The sequence below is a fragment of the Meles meles genome, chromosome 7 (assembly GCF_922984935.1).
Source record: "Meles meles chromosome 7, mMelMel3.1 paternal haplotype, whole genome shotgun sequence".
Lineage (NCBI taxonomy): Eukaryota > Metazoa > Chordata > Mammalia > Carnivora > Mustelidae > Meles > Meles meles.
Window position 1 is genome coordinate 114,480,443 of NC_060072.1, and position 22,895 is coordinate 114,503,337.

Here is a 22,895-nt window from a genome sequence, read left to right on the forward strand (position 1 = left end):
ACACTTCATCCCCCCAAATCAACCAATGAATTGACTGATGTGTTATCCTTCAGTTACTATAGCATGCAAAATACTAGAACAAATGGAGAACATTTTGAAGTGAGGAAGTATTAGAGGAAAATAAGTAATTATTTTGTTATAAACTTTTTAGATAAAAACTATAGCTTAAAAAATAAGTGCATCAAAAGTAACACATGAGTAATTAAACGGGGACTTTTGATGGCATACCATTTCACCTGGACTGAGGTGGCCCTTAAATAAGTTTCATAAACATGTATATCCTTCCTTTTAAAATGCCAATTTTTTAAAGAGTTAAAAATAAAACGTGCATTTATGAAGTAGTGGTGGTTGTCCTCTTGTTGTCTTCTTTATTTTTTTTAATTAATTAATTTATTACGGAAAAGCTTTCAGTTTTTCTCCATTGAGAATGATATTTGCTATGGGTTTTTCATAGATGGCTTTGATAATATTGAGGTATGTGCCCTCTATCCCTACACTTTGAAGAGTTTTGATCAGGAAGGGATGCTGTACTTTGTCAAATGCTTTTTCAGCATCTATTGAGAGTATCATATGGTTCTTGTTCTTTCTTTTATTAATGTGTTCTGTCACATTGATTGATTTGCGGATGTTGAACCAACCCTGCAGCCCTGGAATAAATCCCACTTGATCGTGGTGAATAATCCTCTTAGTGTACTGTTGAATCCTATTGGCTAGTATTTTGGTGAGAATTTTGGCATCTGTGTTCATCAAGGATATTGGTCTGTAGTTCTCTTTTTTGGTGGGATCCTTGTCTGGTTTTGGGATCAAGGTGATGCTGGCCTCATAAAATGAGTTTGGAAGTTTTCCTTCCATTTCTATTTTTTGGAACAGTTTCAGGAGAATAGGAATTAGTTCTTTAAATGTTTGGTAGATAACCCTGGGAAGCCATCTGGCCCTGGGCTTTTGTTTGTTTGAAGATTTTTGATGACCGTTTCAATCTCCTTACTGCTTTTGGGCCTGTTCAGGTTTTCTATTTCTTCCTGGTTCAGTTGTGGTAGTTTATATGTCTCTAGGAATGCATCCATTTCTTCCAGATTGTCAAATTTGTTGGCGTAGAGTTGCTCATAGTATGTTCTTAGAATTGTCTGTATTTCTTTGGTGTTAGTTGTGATCTCTCCTCTTTCATTCATGATTTGATTTATTTGGGTCCTTTCTCTTTTCTTTTTGATGAGTCTGGCCAGGGATTTATCAATCTTATTGATTCTTTCAAAGAACCAGCTCCTAGTTTCATTGATTTTTTCTATTTTTTTTTGTTTGTTTGTTTCTATTTCATTGATTTCTGCTCTGATCTTTATGATTTCTCTTCTCCTGCTGGGTTTAGGGTTTCTTTCTTGTTCTTTCTCCAGCTCCTTTAGGTGTACGGTTAGGTTTGTACTTGAGACCTTTCTTGTTTCTTGAGAAAGGCTTGTACGACTATACATTTTCCTCTCAGGACTGCCTTTGCTGTGTCTCACAGATTTTGAACTGTTGTGTTTTCATTATCATTTGTTTCCATGAATTTTTTCAATTCTTCTTTAATTTCCTGGTTGACACATTTGTTCTTTAGAAGGATGCTGTTTAGTCTCCATGTATTTGGGTTCTTTCCAGCTTTCCTCTTGTGATTGAGTTCTAGCTTCAGAGCATTTTGGTCTGAAAATATGCAGGGAATGATCCTAATCTTTTTTTTATTTGTTTATTTACAGCATAACAGTGTTCATTGTTTTGATCCTAATCTTTTGATACCAGTTGAGACCTGATTTGTGACCCAGGATGTGATCTATTCTGGAGAAGGTTCCATGTGCACTAGAGAAGAATGTGTATTCTGTTGCTTTGGGATGAAATGTTCTGAATATATCTGTGATGTCCATCTGGTCCAGTGTGTCATTTAAGGTCTTTATTTCCATGTTGATCTTTTGTTTGGATAATCTGTCCATTTCAGTGAGGGGAGTGTTCAAGTCCCCTACTATTATTGTATTATTATTGATGTGTTTCTTTGATTTTGTTATTAATTGGTTTATATAGTTGGCTGCTCCCATGTTAGGGGCATAGATATTTAAAATTGTTAGATCTTCTTGTTGGACAGACCCTTTGAGTAGGATATAGTGTCCTTCCTCATCTCTTATTATAGTCTTTGGCTTAAAATCTAATTGATCTGATAGAAGGATTGCCACCTCAGCTTTCTTCTGTGCCCATTAGCATGGTAAATTTTTCCCACCCCCTCACTTTAAATCTGGAGGTGTCTTCGCCTCTAAAATGTGTTTCTTGTAGGCAACATATAGATGGGTTTTGTTTTATTATCCATTCTGATACCCTGTGTCTTTTGATTGGGGCATTTAGCCCATTAACATTCAGGGTAACTATTGAGAGATATGAATTTAGTGCCATTATTATCCTGTAAGGTGACTGTTACTGTATATTGTCTCTGTACCTTTCTGATCTACTACTTTTAGGCTCTCTCTGCTTAGAGGACCCCTTTCATTATTTCTTGTAGAGCTGGTTTGGTGTTTGCAAATTCTTTCAGTTTTTATTTGTCCTGGAAGCTTTTGATCTCTCCTTCTATTTTCAATGATAGCCTAGCTGGATAGAGTATTCTTGGCTGCATGTTTTTCTCGTTGAGTGCTCTGAATATATCATGCCAGCTCTTCCTGGCCTGCCAGGTCTCTGTGGATAAGTCTGCTGCCAATCTAATATTTTTACTATTGTATGTTACAGACTTCTTTTCCCGGGCTGCTTTCAGGATTTTCTCTTTGTCACTAAGACTTGTATATTTTACTATTAGGTGACGGGGTGTGAAATTATTCTTGTTGACTTTGAGGGGGTTCTCTGCAGCTCCTGGATTTTGATGCTTGTTCCCTTTGCCATATTAGGGAAATTCTCTCCAATGATTCTCTCCAATAGACCTTCTGCTCCCCTCTCTGTTTCTTCTTCTTCTGGAATCCCAATTATTCTAATGTTGTTTCGTCTTATGGTGTCACTTATCTCTTGAATTCTCCCTTCGTGGTAAAGTAGCTGTTTGTCCCTCTTTTGCTCGGCTTCTTTATTCTCTGTCATTTGGTCTTCTATATCACTAATTCTTTCTTTGCCTCATTTATCCTAGCAGTGAGAGCCTCCATTTTTTATTGCACCTCATTAATAGCTTTTTTGATTTCAACTTGGTTATATTTTAGTTCTTTAATTTCTCCAGAAAGGGCTTTTATATCTACAGAGAGGTTTTCTCTAATATCTTCCATGCCTTTTTCGAGCCCAGCTAGAACGTTCAGAATCGTCATTCTGAACTCTTGATCTGACATATTACCAATGTCTGTGTTGATTAGGTCCCTAGCCTTCAGTACTGCCTCTTGTTCTTTTGTTTGTAGTGATTTTTTTCTGCCTTGTCATTTTGTCCAGATAAGAGGATATGAAGGATCAAATAAAATACTAAAAGGGTGGCCAAGACCCCAGAAAAATGTGCTGTAACCAAATCAGAAGAGACCCCAAATTGTGGGGGGGAGAAAGGGGATAAAAAGAGGTTCAGAAAAAAAAAGAAAAAAATTTAAAAAATAAAACAAATAAAGAAAACATATAAAAAAGAAAGAAAAATATATATTTTAGATAAACTGGTCAAAAAACGTGAAAAACGGAAAGGGTAAAAGTTTTAAAAAATTTAGCAGAAGAAGAAAAAAAAAGAAAAAAAATTGAAAAAAAAACCTGAATTAACCGCAAGACTAAAGAATCATTGGGAGAAAGCCATGAGTTCCATGCTTTGCTTTCTCCTCCTCTGGAATTCCGCTGCTGTCTTAGGTATTGAACCTGCTTTCCTTGATAGATGAACTTCATCCTGGCTGGATATTTTGTTGATCTTCTGGGGGAGGGGCCTGTTGTAGTGACTCTCAAGTTTCTTTGCTCGAGGCAGAATTGCACCACCCTTACTGGGGGCCGGACTAGGTAATCTGCTCGGGTTAGCTTTTGGGAGCTTCTGTTCCCTGAATGCTTTCCGTAGAGTTCTGGAGGACAGGAATGAAAATGGCGGCCTCCCAGTCTCCGGCCCGGAGGAGCCGAGAGCCTGGGGCCCCACTCCTCAGTGCGCCCCCAGAGGACAGCACCCAATCACTCCCGTATCCCCAGCCTCCAGCTGCGCTCCAAGCTCACCCAGCCCGCGACCAGCTCAAGGTATCACCGAGCTGAGAGTTCAGTCCTCGGCTCTGTCTCTGTAGCCGGCTTCTCCGTTCTAACACCTTCGAGCTCTGCGACACTCCGACACCCCCGATCCTTCTGTGACCCTGTGGGACCTGGGGCCATGCTGACCCCACATGGACTTCACCCCGGTTTAGCCTCTCGAGCAATATCCCTCAGTGGGACAGACTTTTAAAAGTCCTGATTTTGTGCTCTGTTGCTCCACCGCTTGCTGGGAGCCTGCCCCTCCCCCCGCGGTCTATCTTCCCGTCATTTTAGATTCACTTCTCCGCCAGTCCTCCCTTTCAGAAAGTGGTTGATTTTCTGTTTCTAGAATTGCTGTTCTTCTTCTCTTCAATCTCCCACTGGATTTGTAGGTGTTTGCAATGTTTAGATAAGCTATCGAGCTGATCTCCTGCTACCCGATGTAGTCTCAGACTGCTACTTCTCCACCATCTTGAATCCTCCTAAAATGCCAATTTTTATTGAAAATATGTGTAATGTGTATCACAAATACTTGTAACTTTCCTTAATGGTTTAAGATTTTTTTCTTCTTTTAGCAGACATTAACACTTTTGGTGTACAAAATATTGTTTCATCACATTATTATCTATAATTCTACCTTAAAATAACATTATCTATGTATTTGTAGTTAGAGGGAGCATGAGATGCCCCATTGGAAAGCACTTTTCAAAAGAAGATTGCATATTTCTGTACATTTCTTCAAGCCAATATAGATAAGACAGAAAAATCTTTTCAATGTGAAAAATATTTGTGTAATTGTACATGAAATTGCTTCATGAAAAAAGTAAACCAAAAATCCAAGATACTGAGATATACTGTCAGCCACAACCACCAAATGGAAGTCATAATTCAAATATGTCCTCTAATCCCAGGGCTCTCTCGAACCCATTCTGGCACATTCTTAGGTGACCTGTGCCTAGACCAGAGCAACGTCATGTCAGTTTGATCTGAGGAGGCTCTTCTACTATCTGAGGATACAGGATTCTCCCTCTCTAATATATATGAAATAAATTTTGCTCCCTCATTTTCATTGTGTTACTCTTCAGAATCTGCTTATTTACTTTACACATAATTGTGTTGGTGGTACCGATGGTAACTTCAACTAATTATTTAATTTCTATAAGCCTCAGCTTTTAATTTCTAAACTGGTGATAATAATATTATGAATTTCTTGAGCATGATTGGGTGGTTATATATAAACACACAGAGAGACTTACATAGTATGTAATGATAAAATATGATATATATATGTAAATATAATTGTTTATAAATAAATATGAATGTATACATAAACTTTATGTGTAATATAATCATACAATGTGCTTACCACATAAACATTGATTTTTATTTTGATCTAATCATTAGTCTTTTATTTTCCTTTTGTTTCTGTAGAAATGCCTCTTTTTTAATAGCTGATTTCTTGAAGCACAGGCCTACCTTTGAAAACACATCTGAATCACCACCTCCTGAAATGAGTGTAACTCAGCTGACATATTGTCAGGACAAAGACTGGTTCAAAGAAATGGCATAATTTACCAGCTCAACTTTTAATGTGTGATACTTGAGGGAAGTTTTAGAGGAGGGAACTATGGGGTGAAGGGCAGGTTGTAGGGGCCAAGGGTAGGCTGCCCCAAGATGGGCCACTTTGGCATGAACATTATTTTCAGTGAAAAGTAATCAAAATCCAACGGATGCAGGAAAAGCCCTCTTCCTGGTCCTCAACTGCCTAAATTTACATTGGAATGGAGAGCCTGTACCAGGAGGCAAGCCATAAACAGAGGCTCACTTTTACCTAAGAAATCATCTACATAATAGGGCAACCTTAGTTTTTCAAAACATCTCCTTTCGCCTTCCTGCTAATGGCCTTCTCCCCTGTATATCCTCAGACCCTACTCATTTTTTTTAGTTCATACAAACTTCATGTTGCCTCATTGTCTTTGGAATTTCATGTTGGTGTGGATTTCCCATACATATGTCTGTCTATTAAATTTGCTTTACTCCTGTTACTCTGTCTCATGTCAATTTGATTCCAAGTCCAGCTAAAAGGATCTTGTAGAGCAGGAAGGACTTCCTCCTTCAAAGAAGTAGAGACTCATTATTGGATGAGAAGGTCAGGCTTATAGCCTTCTAATCATATTCTATTGCCTAGAATTCGAATGCATGACCATAATTACCCAGGAAACCATAGTGTAACATGTGACTAGAAAAATAGGAAAAAAAGGAGTTATTACCTAGTCTCTGTTACAGATGCTAAAAATGACACAGAAATATGATAATTATATCAATGGAAGATCTTTACAGTTTACATATATTGAAGAAGAAAATTACATAAATTAAATTCTAAGAATAAAATTGTAATTTATATAAAAGGTTAAAAGGACATTTAGGTATGAATTGCTATTTTAAAAAATAGTCAATTAAGGTGTGCCTGGGTGGCTCAGTGGGTTAAGCCTCTGCCTTCAGCTCAGGTCATGATCTTGGGATCCCAAGATCGAGCCCCACATCTGGCTCTCTACTTGGCAGGGAGCCTGCTTCCTCCTCTCTTTTTGCCTGCCTCTCTGCCTACTCGTGATCTCTCTCTCTGTCAAATAAATCTTTTAAAAAATTGTCAATTAAAACCAGGTACCCTATCTATATATAATTATCAATTGTGCATGTAAATGTACACAGTGCACATGATCTTATTCTATTCATTCATGTTCTTAAGGATTTCTACTGGGTACCACTTTCATGGTAATTTCCTTATATGGTTGTTTGTGTTATCAGTTGTATTTGGAAGTTGTATTTGCATATACTTAGTTCTCCAATCATCCTAAAAATCTTCAGAGAACTGCAATTGTTGTAGAGAACACTTGAAAATGGCATTAAAAAATATGAGAGGAAAAAAAGAAGGTAAGAATAAGAGACCAACAAAGGGAACATTAAAAACCAAAGGAAGCTAAGAATAATCTTCCTATGTCAATAAAGAGAGACAGTACACAAAGGGAATAAGAAAGAAGACAGAAACAGACACTAGTATTGTGGTTCATCAAACATGTAAGCAGAGAGACAAATTGGAAAGATTTTTTTTTATTGTATTATGTTAGTCACCATACAATGCATCCTTAGTTGTTGATGTAGTGTTCCAAGATTCATTGTTTACATATAACACCCAGTGCTCCATGCAATACATGTCCTCCTTACCAACCACCACTAGGCTCAGCCATCCCCCCACCCACCTCTCTCTAAAACACTAAGTCCACAGTCTCTCATGGTTCATCTCTCCCTCTGATACCCCCTCTTCAATATCCCTTTCCTTCTCTTAATGTCCTCCATGTTATTTCTTATGTTCCACAAGTAAGTGAAATCATATGATAATTTAGTTTCTCTGATTGACTTGTTTCACTCACCATAATCTCCTCCAGTCCCATCCATGTTGATGAAAAATTTGGCTATTCATCCTTTCTGATGGCTGAGTACTATTTAATTGTATATATGGACCATATTTTTTATCCACTCATCTGTTGAAGGGCTTCTTGGCTCTTTCCACCGTTTGACAACTGTGGCAATTGCTGCTATGAAAATTGGAGTACTTATGGCCCTTCCTTTCACTACGTCTGTATCTTTGGGGTAAATACCCAGTAGTGCATTTGCCAGGTCAGAGGGTAGCTCCATTTTTAATTTTTTGAGGAATCTCCACACTGTCTTCCAAAGGAGCTGCACCAACTTGCATTCTCATCAACAGTGTAGGAGAGTTTCCCTTTCCCCACATTCTCTCCAACACTTGTTGTTTCTTACCTTGTTAATTTTTGCCATTCTAGCTGGTGTAAGTTGGCATCTCAATATGGTTTTGATTTGAGTTACCCTGATGGCTAATGATGATGAAAATTTTTCATGTGTCTGCTAGCCATTTGTAAGTCTTCATTAGAGAAGTGTCTGTTCCTGTCTCCTGCCCACTTTTGGATATGATAAACTGTTTTTTGGGTGTTGAATTTGAGAAGTTCTTTATAGATTTTGAATATCAGCCCTTTGTCTATACTGTCATTTGTGAATATTTTCTCCCATTCCATGGGTTGCCTCTTTCTTTTGTTGACTGTCTCCTTTGCTGTGTAGAAGCTTTTTATCTTGATGAAATACCAGTGTTCATTTTCACTTTTTTTCCCCTTGCCTTTGGAGATGTTTCTTCCAGGATGTTGCTGTGGCTGATATCGAATAGGTTACTGTTGATGTTCTCCTCTAGGATTTGGATGGATTTCTCTTGAGGACTTTCATCCATTTTGACTTTAACTTTGTGCATGGTGTAAGAGAAAGTTCGAGTTTCATTCTTTATACATAGCTTTCCCAGCACCATTTACTGAAGAGAATGTCTTTGTCCCACAGGATATTTTTTCCTGTCTTGTTGAAGATTATTTGATCAGAGTTGAGGGTCCATATCTACACTCTCTACTCTGTTCCATTGATCTATATGTCTGCTGTTGTGCTGGAACCATGCTATCTTGATGATCACAACTTTGTAATAAAGATTGAAATCAGGCAATGTGATGCTCCCAGTTTTGTTTTTCCTTTTAAACATTTCCTTAGTAATTCAGGGTCTTTGATGATTCCATACAAAGTTTAGGATTTTAAAAAAATTTTATTTTATTTTTTCAGTGTTCCAAGAATCATTGTTTATGCACCACACCCAGCGCTCCATGCAATACATGCCCTCCTTAATATCCACCACCAGGCTCACCCATTCTCCACCTTTCTCTGCTCCAAAACCCTCAGTCTGTTTCTCAGAGTCCAGTCTCTCATGGTTTGTCTTCCCCTCTGATTTCTCTGAATTCACTTATCCTTTCCTTCTCTGAATGGTCTCCCGATAATTCCTTATGCTCCACAAGTAAGCAAAACCAAATGATAATTGACTCTCTCTGCTTGACCTAATTCACTCAGCATGAACAGACACTTCTCCAAAGAAGACATACAAATGGCTAATAGACACATGAAAAAATGTTCATCACCATTAGCCATTGGGAAGATTCAAATCAAAACCACATTGAGATACCACCTTATACCAGTTAGAATGGCCAAAATTGACAAGACAGTAAACAACATTGTTGGAGAGGTTGTGGAGAAAGGGGAACCCTCTTGAACTGTTGGTGGGAATGCAAGTTGGTGCAGCCACTTTGGAAGACAGTATGGAGATTCCTTAAGAAATTAAAAATAAGGATAACTTTTGACCCTGCAATTGCACTATCTTTGCCCCAAAGATACAGATGTAGTGAAAAGAAAGGCCATATTTATCCCAGTGTTCATAGCACCAATGGTCATAATCACCGAACTCTGGAAGGAGTGAAGATGCCCTTCAACAGATGAATGGATAAATTTTAGGATTGTTTGTTCCAGCACTTTGAAAAATGCCATTGGCATTTTGATCGGGATAGCATTGAAATTGTATATTGCTCTAGGCAGCATAGACATTTTAAAAATGTTTATTCTTCTGATCCATGAGAATGGAATGTTTTTCCATCTTTTTGTGTCTTCAGTTTCTTTCAGGAGTGTTCTCTAGTTCCTCAAGTATAGATCTTTAACCTTTTTGGTTGGTTTTATTCCAAGGTATCTTATGTTTTTTTTTTGTGCTTTTATAAATGGAATCAATCTCTAATTTTCCATTCAACAGTTTCATTGTTAGTGTATAAGAAAGCAACCGATTTCTGTGCATTGATTTTGTACCCTGCCACATTACTGAATTGCTGTATGAGTTCTAGTAATTTGGAGGTGGAAATTTTGGGTTTCCACATAAAGTATCATGTCATCTGTGAAGAGAGAGAGTTTGACTTCTTCTTTGCCAATTTGAATACCTTTTATTTCTTTTTATTGTCTGATTACTGTTGTTAGGATTTCTAGTACATTAGGATTTCTAGTATGTTGAACAAAAGTGGTGAGAGTGGGCAACCTTGTTGTTTTTCTGATCTCAATGGGAAGGCTCTGAGCTTTTCCCCATTGGAAATGATATTCACTGTGGGTTTTTCTTAGATGGATTTTATGAAGTTGAGGAACGTTCCTTCTATTCCTATACACTTAAGAGTTTTAATCAGGAAAGGATGCTGTATTTTGTCAAATGTTTTTCTGCATCAATTGAAAGAGCCATGTGGTTCTTCTCTTATTCATTTAATCTATCACACTGATTGATTAGTGAATGTGGAACCACTCTTGCATTGTAGGGATAAGTCCCACCTGGTCATCGTGGATCATCTTTTTAAGGTGCTGTTGGATCCTATTAGCTAGGATCTTGTTGAGAATCTTGGCATCCATATTCATCAGGGTTATTGGTCTGAAATTCTCCTTTTTTTTAAGATTTTATTTAATTACTTGACAGAGAGAGAGATCACAAGTAGGTAGAGAGGCAGGCAGAGAGAGAGGAGGAAGCAGGCCCCCCGCTGAGCAGAGAGCCCGATGCAGGGCTTGATCCCAGGACCCTGGGATCATGACCTGAGCTGAAGGCAGAGGCTTTAACCCACTGAGCCACCCAGGCACCCCTGAAATTCTCCTTTTTGATGGGGCCTTTACCTCCTTTGGGATCAGCGTAATACTGGCTTCATAGAAAGAGTCTGGAAGTTTTCCTTCTGATTCTACTTTCTGAAACAGCTTCAAGAGAATAGGTATTATTTCTTCTTTCAATGTTTTGTAGAATTCCCCAGGGAATATGTAAGGACTCTTGTCTTTTGGGAAGTTTTGGATCACTGCTTCAATCTTGTTACTAGTTATTGGTTGATTCAGGTGGTCAATTTCTTCCTGTTTCAGTCTTAGAAGTTTATATGTTTCTAGGAATGCATCCATTTCTCCTTCCCCCATTTCTTCTGCCTAACTTATTGGTATATAGCTGTTGACAATAATTTCTGATGATTGTTTCTATTTCCTTGGTGTTATTTGTGACCTCTCCTCTTTCATTCCTAATTTTCTTGATGGGTCCTTTCTCTCTTCTTTTGGATTAGTCTGGACAGTGATTTTATAGATCTTATTAATTCTTCAAAGAACCAGCTTCTAGTTTCATTGAGGTGTTCTACTCTATCTCTGGCTTTTAAGTCATTGATCTCTGCTCTAATCTTAGTTATTTCCATTCCATGGGCGGGGCAGGCTTAATTCGTTTTTGATTCTCCAGCTCTTTAAAGTGTAAGGAGAGTTTGTTTATTCGGGATTTTTCTATTTCTCTTTTTTTTTTCCGTTTTTTGTTTGTTTGTTTGTTTGTTTGTTTGTTTTTGTTTTGTTTTGTTTTGTTTTTTTTAGTGAGATTTGGGTGGCTATGTATTTCCCTCTTAGGAGAGCCTTTGCGATATCCTGTAGGTTTTGGACCAGAGTGTCTTCATTCTCATTGGTTTCCATGAATTTTTTAAATTCTTCTTTGATTTCCTGGTTGATCAAACATTCTTGAGCAGGATGGTCTTAGCTTCCAAGTGTTCGAATTCCTTCTAACTTTTTCTTGTGATTGCATTCAAGTCTCAAAGCATTATAGTCTGAGAATATGCAGGAAACAATCTCAATCTTTTGGTATCAGTTGAGAACTGATTTATGACCCAATATGTGGTCTATGCTGAAGACAGTTCCATGTACGCTTGAGAAGATAGAGTATTCTGTTCTTTTAGGGTAGAATTTTCTGTATATATCTGAGGTCCATTGGTCCAATGTGTCATTCAAAGTTCTTGTTTCTTTGTTGATTTTCTGCTTAGATGATCTGTCTATTGCTGAGAGTGGTGTGTTAAGATCTCCTATAATGAACATATTCTTATAATATGTCTCTTTACTTTGACTAACAATTGGCTTTTGTAGTTGACTGCTCCCATGTTGGGGGCATAAATATTTACAATTGTTAGATCTTCTTGCTGGATAGACCCTTTAAGAATGATGTATGTTCTTCTATATCTCTGCCTGTGGTCTTCAGCTTAAAATCTAATTAGTCTGGTATGGGAATTGCTACCTTAGCTTTCTTTTCAGACCAATTGTCATGAAAGATGGTTCTCCATCCCTTCACTTTCAGTCTGAATGTATGTTTAGATTCAAAATGCATCTCTTACAGACAGCATATTTGATGGGTCCTGTCTTATTATCCAATCTGCAATCTCATGCCATTTTATGGGAATATTTAGGCTGTTCATGTTGAGAGTGATTATTGAAAGATATATATATATTTAAGATTTTCATTCTTTTATTTGACAGAGATCACAAGTAGGCAGAGAGGCAGGCAGAGAGAGGAAGAGAAGCAGGCTCCCTGCTGAGAAAAGAGCCCCATGTGGGACCCAATCTCAGGACTCTGAGATCATGACCCAAGCCAAAGGCAGAGGCCCCAACCCACTGAGCCACCTAGGTGCCCCTGAAAGATATGTTTTTATTGTCATCCTGTTGCCTGTGAGGACCTTGTTCCTATAGTTTTTCTCTGTAAGTTTCTGTTCTATGTCACTCTTGGGGTCTCTCTTCTTATATAGAACCCCCCCTTCATATTTCTTGTAGTGTCAGCTTGGTGGTCACATAATCATTTAGTCTTTGCCAGTCTTGGAAGCTCTTTATCTCTCCATCCATTCTGAAAGTCAGCTTTGCCAGATAAAGTATTCTTGGCTGCATGTTCTTCTTATTTAATGCGCTGAATATGTCTTGCCAGCCGTTTCTGGCTCTCCAGGTTTCTGTGGACAGGTCTGAGGTTATTCTGGTGTTCCTCCCTCTATATGTAAGGAATCTCTTCCCCCAGCTGCTGTTAAGACAATTTCTCTGAATTTGTGATTCATGAATTTCACAATCATATGTATGGCAGTCTTTTTATCCTTGTTGATCTTAGGGGTGTCCTCTCTTCCTGTAGGATAGGAACACTTTTTTCCATTCCCCAGATTAGGTAAATTCTCATCTAGGATTTGCTCAACTATATTTTCTAATCCTCTCTCTATATATAGAGAGAAATATAGATATATGGGTATTTTTTTAAATTTATTTTTATTTGTTTATTTACAGCATAACACTGTTCATTGTTTTGGCATCACACCCAGTGCTCCATGCAGTACGTGCCCTCCCTATTACCCACCACCTGGTTCCTCAACCTCCCACCCCCCCCACCCCCCTGCCACCCCTTCATAACCCTCTGGTTGTTTTTCAGAGTCCATAGTCTCTCATGGTTCATCTCCCCTTCCAGTTTCCCTCAACTCCCTCTCCTCTCCATCTCCCCATGTCCTCCATGTTATTTGTTATGCTCCACAAATAAGTGAGACCATATGATACTTGACTCTCTCTGCTTGACTTATTTCGCTCAGCATAATTTCTTCCAGTCCCGTCCATGTTGCTACAAAAGTTGGGTACTTGTCCTTTCTGATGGAGGCATAATACTCCATTGTGTATATGGACCACATCTTCCTTATCCATTCATCCGTTGAAGGGCATCTTGGTTCTTTCCACAGTTTGGCGACCGTAGCCATTGCTGCAATAAACATTGGGGTACAAATGGCTCTTCTTTTCACTACATCTGTATCTTTGGGGTAAATACCCAGCAGTGCAATTGCAGGGTCATAGGGAAGCTCTATTTTTAATTTCTTCAGGAATCTCCACACTGTTCTCCAAAGTGGCTGCACTAACTTGCATTCCCACCAACAGTGTAAGAGGGTTCCCCTTTCTTCACATCCTCTCCAACACACGTTGTTTCCTGTCTTGCTAATTTTGGCCATTCTAACTGGTGTTAGGTGGTATCTCAATGTTGTTTTAATTTGAATCTCCCTGATGGCTAGTGATGATGAACATTTTTTCATGTGTCTGATAGCCATTTGTATGTCTTTATTGGAGAAGTGTCTGTTCATATCTTCTGCCCATTTTTTGATATGATTATCTGTTTTGCGTGTGTTGAGTTTGAGAAGTTCTTTATAGATCCTGGATATCAACCTTTTGTCTGTACTGTCATTTGCAAATATCTTCTCCCATTCCGTGGGTTGCCTCTTTGTTTTGTTGACTGTTTCCTTTGCTGTGCAGAAGCTTTTGATCTTGATGAAGTCCCAAAAGTTCATTTTTGCTTTTGTTTCCTTGGCCTTTGGAGACATATCTTGAAAGAAGTTGCTGTGGCTGATATCGAAGAGGTTACTGCCTATGTTCTCCTCTAGGATTCTGATAGATTCCTGTCTCACGTTGAGGTCTTTTATCCATTTCGAGTTTATCTTTGTGTACGGTGTAAGAGAATGGTCGAGTTTCATTCTTCTACATATCGGTGTCCAGTTTTTCCAGCACCATTTATTGAAGAGACTGTCTTTTTTCCATTGAATATTTTTTCCTGTTTTGTCAAAGATTATTTGACCATAGAGTTGAGGGTCCATATCTGGGCTCTCCACTCTGTTCCACTGGTCTATGTGTCTGTTTTTATGCCAGTACCACGCTGTCTTGGTGATCACAGCTTTGTAGTAAAGCTTGAAATCGGGTAACGTGATGCCGCCAGTTTTGTTTTTGTTTTTCAACATTTCCTTAGCAATTCGGGGTCTCTTCTGGCTCCATACAAATTTTAGGATTATTTGCTCCAGCTCTTTGAAAAATATCGGTGGAATTTTGATCGGAATGGCATTAAAAGTATAGATTGCTCTAGGCAGTATAGACATTTTAACAATGTTTATTCTTCCAATCCAAGAGCATGGAACAGTCTTCCATCTTTTTGTGTCTTCTTCAATTTCTTTCATGAGTGTTCTTTAGTTCCTCGAGTACAGGTCTTTTACTTCTTTGGTTAGGTTTATGCCCAGGTATCTTATGGTTCTTGGTGCTATAGTAAATGGAATCAATTCTCTAATTTCCCTTTCTGTATTTTCATTGTTGGTGTATAAGAAAGCCACTGATTTCTGTACATTGACTTTGTATCCTGCCACGTTACTGAATTGCTGTATGAGTTCTAGTAGATTGGGGGTGGAGTCTTTGGGGTTTCCCATATAAAGAATCATGTCATCTGCGAAGAGAGAGAGTTTGACTTCTTCCTTGCCAATTTGGATACGTTTTATTTCTCTTTGTTGTCTGATTGCCGTTGCTAGAACTTCTAATACTATGTTGAACAAGAGTGGTGAGAGTGGGCATCCTTGTCGTGTTCCTGATCTCAACGGGAAGGCTGCAAGCTTTTTCCCATTGAAGATGAGATTTGCTGTGGGTCTTTCATAGATAGATTTTATGAAGTTCGGGAATGTTCCCTCTATCCCTATCCTTTGAAGCGTTTTCATCAGAAACGGATGCTGGATTTTGTCAAATGCTTTTTCTGCATCAATTGAGAGGACTATGTGGTTCTTCTCTCTTCTCTTATTGATGTGTTCTATCACACTGATTGATTTGCGAATGTTGAACCAACCTTGCAACCCAGGGATGAATCCCACCTGGTCATGGTGGATAATCTTTTTAATGTGCTGCTGGATCCTGTTTGCTAGGATCTTGTTGAGAATCTTTGCATATATGGGTATTTTTAAAAAGAAAAAGAAAAATGTATATGTATGAAAAAAGTTCAAGTTAAAAAATTACTATGGATTATGTTGTACTAAACATCTAGTTGAAATGGCAAGTAGGCCAAAAACAATAAAAGAACAAGAATCATGAGAACAAATTAATTTTAAAAAAAGAAAAAAAAGGTTGTATCTAAGAAATGTACAGGCAGCCCCTGGGTGGCTCAGTAATTAAGGTCAGCCTTAGGCTCAGATCATGATCTTATGGTCCTGGGATTACACCCCCTGTCGGGCTCCATACTTGATGGGAGGCCTCCCTCACCCATTGCCCCTGCTTGTGTTTTCCCTCTCTTGCTGTCTCTCTCTGTGTCAAATAAATAAATAAGATATTAGGAAAAAAAAAGAAATTTACAGGCTGTAAGGCAATACCAGGGACTTAATAAATTGTTTTCCCCTGGTGTTGGAATTTTATAGTTTTATGAGGACACTGTGGTGGTTGTCTTCTTGTTCCTTTGGCTTGTCTTCTGGGACAGGGCCTGCAATGTTGTTTTTCATTCAGTCCTGCTTGGGCAGAGTTGTCCTGCCCCTGTCAAGAGTCTGGGCTCTGTAGAAACTTTTTTTTTTTTTTGGCTTTTTCTCTCTGGAGTTTTTGTTCTCTAGGGACTTTTCATGCCTTTTCAGAGGATCAGAGCAGTGTAAACTGTTTGCACACAGACCTCTGTCTCAGAGAGAAGTCACAGTCTGCTCCTTTCTGAATGTTCCAGGACATGCAGACTCCGCCCTTTCTCCAAACTCCATTGAACACCACAGGCTCCCACAGGTGGCATACACCCTCAGCCACCATCTCAGTGATCACCTGAGGACCCAGGTTGCCTCTGCGCCCCCATGCCACCAAAACCACAAGTGATACTGGTGTAGGCTAGCCCGCTCCCGGCAGCTGCCATTCCGGGACCACTGCCTCAAGCTCACATTAGGTGTGCTCAGTCCTAGGGATGGTGGAGGCAGCAGAGGTGGCTGTGGTGGTCGCAGCAGCCACCATCCCCTGGGAATGCTGGCTGGATCCTGTGCTGGGCCCACTCAGGTGCAGGCAGGTACCAGCTGTGGGTGGTGGCTGGCTGCAGCCATCCTGGGCCCATGGGCTTGGGTCTGAGCTTGCAGCTGCCCAATCCCTGCAATTTTCCCTTAAGCCCCTTTGTTCTGTTTGAGTGCTATTATCGGTCCCTACCCAACTCACAGCCACTAGTCTCCAAGTTATTATTCGTCCCCAAGGGCAGGCATTTTCACACTGTGTATTACTTTCCAATGGCCCACTTCTGGTGGCTCCTTCCCCCTTCTGTTTATACTCCAATATCTGTCCACACACTCCCAAATCCTCTGTACCTCTCCACTGATAATCCCCGGCCTCCATAGAGATCCAGAAATGTATAGTTTTACATCTCAGGCTGATTTCATGGGTATTCAGAGTGCTATGGTAGACCAGTTGAAATAGGGTCTCTTACTCCTCCACAATCTTGCCCCTCCTACTGGAAAGATGATTTTAAAGCTGCTGCTTTTTCATTACATTTCATTACATTTAAGTATGAGGAAGAAATTTAATTTTGATTAAAAATTTGATTAAAATTTTGATTAAAGTGAACAGCAGAAACACAAAACCAGACAAGCCATGACTAGTAATGTATGAGAGAAAAGGTATTTTTAAAGATACAAGCAATTAGCTTCCTGTTGCTTATTTGATGTAAATTTCACCTTAACAAGAACTTTTCTACTTGGTGTCATTATCTAATAACCTACTATCATAGATTTCAGAGAAAATCTATTTGCAGGAAAACTTTCTGAAAGTCACAAACAAGTATGAAGAGCCCAGAGGCAAAAGATTTGTAGAATCTTTAAAAGATAGCTGGAGGCAAGAGTTTGAGCAGTGGGAGAAAATCACCAAAAAAACTTGTCTGCCTAATAAATGCTCTATAGGAAAAAAAATCTGTTCAAAGCACAACCCAGAAAATAAAATCAACATCATGCTGCTGCAGTCTGCTTCTGCAGCTTGCTAGAAACAAGCCACTTGTTCTGCCACTTACACAGAATTATTCACCAACAAACAGCCTGCTTGCAGAAAGAGCAAGAACACTTTAATAACCAAATCCAGTGACAACATAAATATTTTACCATGTCACTCTTAAGGTGCAAGCTGATGCATCTTCTAGAATAATTCAGGGAACAAAACATGATTTTGTATAATAGAAAATGTATTAGCTTAATACCTTATTTTAAAAAAATGACTCTTAATCTCACAAAACAAACTGGGGGTTGCTGGGGGGAGGTGGGATTGGGAGAGGGGGAGGGGGTTATGGACATTGGGGAGGGTATGTGCTATCGTGAGTGCTGTGAAGTGTGTAAACCTGGCGATTCACAGACCTGTACCCCTGGGGATAAAAATACATTATATGTTTATTTAAAAAAAAAATTTGGAAGGGGAGGCGAACCATAAGAGACTATGGACTCTGAAAAACAACCTGAGGGTTTTGAAGGGTCAGGGGTGGGAGGTTGGGGGAACAGGTGGTGGGTAATGGGGAGGGCACATTTTGCATGGAGCACTGGGTGTTGTGCAAAAACAATGAATACTGTTACGCTGAAAAAATAAATAAAATGGAAAAAAAAAATAGAAAGAATGCAAGTTATTCAAGACCTATTCTTCATCTGAAGCTTGAAAGCAGTCCCCAAATCATACCACACAATCCTGATTCAATTCCAGATTCAGATGTACAAGTCTATGATGTAGGAAACAAAGTAGAAGAAAAATTATTAAATGTCCTTACTACCTACAACCTATTGACAAGTCCTTGAAACAGGCAGAGTGACATTCCTCTAGGGACTCAACTGCCTTGATGGGTGTTGACACTCTGCTAAGCGCAAAAGGCAATCATAGCCTGAACCCCCACAACCTGCAAAGATCCTATAAGCATACTTTAACATAGAAAAATTCTTTTGGAAACTTCCTTTATCTCTAAACCCCCAAGATACATGTTGGCAATCATCCTCCAAGCAAATGGCCCACCGATATACATCTGAAGGGTCTCATGACTAAATTTTATTACACAGTAATACACGACCTATTCCTAGAAATAGCTAGCCCCCTCAAGGTCCTGGAAACCTTGCTTCGAAAATTCCTTAGACACTTAAGTTATCCCTAACCTCCTCCCAACTTGAAAGTATATAATGGGCCACTCCTCATTACCCTGATGCAGCTATTTCTGCCCATGGGTCCTGTCCCTGTGCTTAAAAAAAACAAAACAAACAAACAAACAAACACCTTTTTTCTCAAAAGACATCTCAAGAATCCTTCTTGGCCTTTGTTTTCAAACCCTATCAGTCTACATAGCTATCCATTTGGGATGACTTTTTTTTTTTTCCCCTCCTGGTGATTCATAATGTAAGCCCAGGTGAGACAAGTAAGACAAAGCAAATATAAGAAAACTTTTAAGGATAATTCTATGCTATCTTGGATTATCTCTACCCAGTTTAATATGAATAGCATACCAGTAAGTCTTAGAGAATGAATAGGTTGAAAAACTTTTCTTTCCCTTTTCTCCCTTTCTTTCTCCTCTCTCTTTCTCATTCTTCCTTCCCTTTCTCTGTCTCACTTTCTCCCTCTCTCCTTCCTTCTTTCTCATGCTATCTCTCTCATACATAATCAACTCTCAACTGTTCTTTCCTATTATAGTTAATTCAGAGCTTTTTCTAGGCTAAATGGAATGAAATGGTTTTTCTTTGGCATTCCAATCCCCCCCCCTTTCATATATTTCTTTCCTATGGGCCTTTCCCCTTTGGCTGTCTTGTGTCCCCCATTTGGCCTATAGCCTACATTATCTTGTTAATTCTTTTTTTTTTTTTTTTCAGGATTTTCCTGCCTCCATCAAACCTTGTGGTTCAGTCTTGTGGAAATTTTGATTATATGCTGTGATGAAAAGAAATTAAAAAAAAGTCTTAAGTCAGTGTTTCATTTTTTATTATTTTTGGCTCCATGAGACAAATGCACGTCAAGTGGAGAATTCTAGAGAAACAAAACCCTAATCTAAAGGGTGACAAATATATGACCACATATAATTTTTACTCTCTTTAACACAACACTTGATCAGTCTGGCCCAATTTCTTATACAGAGCTGAATTTGAGGAGATAATTTATAGTCACTGGCTGAGAGTTTGCAAATTCTGCTGGCCCAATTTGAAAATGCATAACTGTGGTACAGGAGAGGAATTGTGATACAGTTTTTGACACTATAATTCTTAGGATTTTGGAAATATAGTTATACTTAGACAAGAACAAATACATTATTTGTCAGATTCCCTAGTTCTGTGGACAATATAAATTAAGATATACTATTCATATGCCAATCATTATCCTAAGTATTTTATCTAGCATTTAATTTAATTTCTACTCCAACTCTTTGAGATATATACTCATTGTCCCCATTATGCAGATGAGAAAAACCAAGGTTTGATTTTTGTTTTTTTGTTTGTTTGTTTGTTAAAGACCTCTTTTACTGACTTAATAGTGGGCCTTTTTTTATTATGTTATGCTAGTCACCATATAGTACAGTACAGTTTTTGATGTAGTGTTCCATGATTCATTGTTTGCATATAACATCCAATGCTCCATGCAACATCTGCCCTCCTTAATACTCATCACCTGGCTCAAGCATCCCCCCACCCTCCTCCCTTCTAAAACCCTAAGTTGTTTCCTGGAGTCCATAGTCTCTCATGGTTTTTCTCCTACTGCGGGTCGCCCCTCCTTCCATGTATTTTCCCTTCCTTCTCTTAATGTCCTCTATGCTATTCCTTATGTTCCACAAATAAGTGAAACCATATGATAATTGACTGTCTCAGCTTGATTTGTTTCACTTAGCATAATCTCCTCTAGTCCCATCCATGTTGATGCAAAAGTTGCGTATTCATCCTTTCTGATGGATGAGTACTATTCCATTATATATGTGGACCACATCTTCTTTATCCATTCATCTTTTGAAGGGCATCTCAGCTCTTTCCACAGACCAGGTAGGATTTATCTCTGGGATGCAAGCTTTGCTTTTGAAAATTTGTAGGTGCAGACCTACGATGCAAACCTAAGGCCCACTGACTCCAAGATAGGATTCTATGCCCTATGTTGTGATAACTGATAGAGAATGACATTGAGACACAGGTTATGTTCTGTGGTTAGGGGTGTACACACTTGACCCTGATGAAGAGATCTTTCCAGTGCTTATTGGCTTCACATTAAGGGGGGCATTCATGCCTTATTGTGACTGAGTACCAAATTAGGTATGTGAAAATATAGTCAATTCTTCAGGTAAAATGATTCTCTGGGGAAGGGGAACAAAAGACTAATTTTCTTAAATTCTAGGTCTCATCTATAGTTGAGTAAGCACATATCATGCACTATCTTAATGATCGTTTATATAAGCATCAGGGGTTGTTTCAAGATAGTGAACATAGAAGAATATTGAAATATTAAAAGGAAAAATAAAATATTAGGTAATTTTTAAATATAACAAATTTAATTTTCTTCTAATCTCAACACAATTTCCTTAATGATTAAAATTCATTTTAACCATTTTACCACCTGCCTTTATCTTGTTTAGGTGACAGAGATTTTATATAAAAGTATTACCATATGTAAGTATCTTTTAATTTCCCCAGTGACTATTGTTAAAATCCAGGCTTAAAGTTCCTATCTTCTTATCAGATAAAATTTTTCTTCCTTCTGCTAATTTACATACATAGACAAAATAGTAGAATCCATAATTTTGAAAGACACTTTTTTTTTTTTTACAAACTGTATTCATTCAGGATGATATAATCTCTGCTTTTAAAAGTAAATCTGTTGTGAGCCACATTCGGTGTCAACAGTATGTAAACAATAGCTGTCCTGCAAGTCCCATTCTAGTTCATTCATTACTGCTGTTGCCAAAAACCTTAAGGAACACAAGGAAGACAGACAAAACAAAACTATAACGTTTCCTTCAGCCTTTCCTACTGAATAATTATTCCCTGTGTTTATGTGATGTCTCCTTCCTTCAGCATATTTCTATACATGTTGCCCTTATAAATAGTGGAAACATTGTGAATGGAAATGGATTTACATCAATTGCTGGCAAATGCTTTAGTTGTCTCATTTAAAATCGGATGAAAATGATGAAGACAATACTACACTTTTACTTTTCTTTTGTGATAGGTCATCTGAAATGGAAAATTAAAATGAAATGTTTTCAAATTAAATCCACATAAATATTCAACTTTCTGTTGTTGTTGTTAAAAGTGGGGAAATTATCTTTGATGGTTTTTCCTTGTTTGCATGTGTATATACATTCCTATACTTATCCATTTATCCAGTAAAAGCCTTTATTTTCTTTCTTTCTTTTTGAGTGAATTGATAAAACAGATTTGTGACAATGTATTCGAAATTATAAAAATACTTTATAAAAACACATTGTTACACTTTCTGAGCTCCTTTAATTCACTCTGAATGATTAAGATAAGAAGATAATTTAACTCTAAAATGGAATAATATTTTGTTTTAAAAGTGCCCATTTGTCAGAGAGATAATCCATTGACTTTGTCATTAAATTATTACTTTGGAATATAGACGCTTCCATATTTAAATCATGCCTTCTCTTCAGCCAGGGGTTTCTGGCAGTATGTGAAAGAGGTAAAATAAAAATGCGGACATCTCAGTTGTGCCACTGTTTCTCAAAATATACGCATATAATAATATATGTTAAAAATTATTAACTAAAAATATTTGAAGACCTTGCAAAGTTAAACTTCTTTAATGTGATCTTCTCAAAATCTCTAACATAGTGATACACTTGCAAACTTAGTGCCAGGCAAGAAGTAGTATGAGGCAGTTTTCCCTGTATATCTTTACCCATAAATTACTCTCTGATGAACTTCTCTAAGCTATCATTCGTCCTAGGATAAATTGGTAAATGTTTCAAGAAATGGCATCTGTTCAAGGATGAAATGGGACAGTTTGCAAAAACCTCAGAACCTAAAAACATGACTAAGTGAATGAGGCAGAAAGCGGAAAGATAGGAGTGAGACTAAGGAGAGAAGCTTGGACTTCTTCCCATTGGCTGAACATTTACTCAGCATTTACAGAATACACTTATTAACACTAAAGACATCCATGTGGGACACCTGGATGGCTCTATCAGTTAAGTGTCTGACTCTTGATTTTGGTTTGTTGCGCCTGAGTTTTTGCATCTGAGAGACCATCGAGGAGACAAGCACCGATGCAATCACATGAGGGTTTATTTGACA